Source organism: Mustela lutreola, chromosome X (genome assembly GCF_030435805.1).
Source record: "Mustela lutreola isolate mMusLut2 chromosome X, mMusLut2.pri, whole genome shotgun sequence".
Lineage (NCBI taxonomy): Eukaryota > Metazoa > Chordata > Mammalia > Carnivora > Mustelidae > Mustela > Mustela lutreola.
In genome coordinates this window covers 19,668,001-19,669,762 of record NC_081308.1, presented here as the reverse complement: position 1 = coordinate 19,669,762, position 1,762 = coordinate 19,668,001, and the positions used below count along the sequence as shown (strand labels likewise).

Sequence of the window (1,762 nt, the reverse complement as noted above, 5' to 3'; positions counted from 1 at the left end):
TGCTCACTTCAGCAGCAATATACTAAAGTTGAAATTATACAGAGAAGATTAGTGTGGCCCCTGCACTACTGGAATGACATGCAAATTTGTAAAAAGCACCCCATATTTTCAAAAATAAATTTCAGAAAGAGAAAAAAGTACATTGAGTTTATATGCAAAATAAAGTCAGGTTTAGGTTCAGATAATTACAAATAAGCTTTTCATAGACATGAATGCCTAGGGGATGTTTGAAAATTACATAAGATGTAGGAAAATTCATCCTTGTAAGAAAGTCACATGCATTGAAGGACATATGACATTCTTGGCTTCTGCCCAACTAACTAATCCCCAGCCAGGGGTTCCCATCAATCACTGCAACAGCCATAGTAGCCCCATGTGTTTTCAAAGCATACCCTTGGATGGTACTGCCCCTTGTGATACTCTACTAAGGTGAAACATTCATCCTTGTAGAATTTGAGTTTGATATTTCATCCACTTAGCATCTGGAGGCAACACTCAACAGATGAAATTACTTCTCAATTTATGGATTCTTGTTCAATCCAACATACAAAAGTCTCTCACCCAGTTACCAAAGACTTGCTGCCATTTCTGGCAATGTATACTTGTGAATTTAAATTTTCTGATTTTGTATAAATACAAACTAAGAAAATAACTGAACATGAAGCTCAAACTTCACATGGAGCCAGATTAAAGTTTATAAATAACCACATTTCATATCACCTGATACTAAACTATAACTTTTTTTACTTTTAACTAATATATTTTAAGTAATACATCCACATGACATAAAAATACTAAATATAAAATATAAACAAAATATATATAAAATAAAATACATAAAAACAAAATATATTTAAAAATATAAACAAAAGTAAAGAATAAAAACATCACATTCTATAGTAGACAGAATAATGGCTCCCCTCAGATATGTCCATGACCTGATTTCCTGGAACCTGTGAATGTTAACTTACACGGCAAAAGGGACTTTGCAGATGTGACTAACTGAAGGTTCTTGAAATGGGTAGATTATCCTGGATTATCCAAGTGGGCCCAATATAATCACAGGAGTCCTTAGGAAAGGGAAACAGAAGGGTCAGAAGACAGAGAGAGTGATGTGACAATAAGAACATATATTGGAGTAATGCAACCAGAGTCAAGGAATTAAAGCAGCCTCAGCTTCAAAAAATGGAAGACACAAGCAATGCATTCTCTCTTAGAACTTCCAAAAGGAACCAACCCTGAAGATGCCTTGATTTTAGTCCCACAAGCCTCTTCCTATTTCTGACCTTCAAAACTGTAAGAGAACAAATTGGTGGTGTTTTAGGGTACCACATTTGTCGTAATTTGTTACAACAATAGGAAGCTCATAAACATTCTTACCCCTGCCCCCACTGAGATATCCACCATTGTTAACACCTTGGTACCTGTACGTCGGGATCTTTTCCTATACCGTTATATGTGTCTGTGCATGTGTGCGTACTTCTTACAAAAATGAATTACAGTTGGATCACACGCTATTTTATAACCTACAAACTCCATATGTCCATTTCATCAAATCTCTAGACTACATTAAAAATTTCCCAAATGACACAAAATGCCCTGAACAGTTGTTTGGTCCACAACAGGATCTGTTTGAGGACCACACATAGCATCTGATTTTTAGGTCCCTTTTGTTACGATGTTGACTATTAAAGAGACAGTTCTACAGCTGCTTTGAAGAATGTGCCACCTTTTGGTTCATTTAGTTTCTACCTCTGGTGCT

At 35.7% G+C, this 1,762-nt stretch overlaps 1 non-coding gene across 1 annotated transcript; it reads left to right on the top strand.

Annotated features, from left to right (window-relative positions):
- On the top strand, positions 1–108 carry LOC131822346 (U6 spliceosomal RNA). Its single transcript, XR_009350221.1, has one exon. It is a non-coding gene; the product is annotated as a U6 spliceosomal RNA (small nuclear RNA).
- Positions 109–1,762: the final 1,654 nt, after the last annotated feature.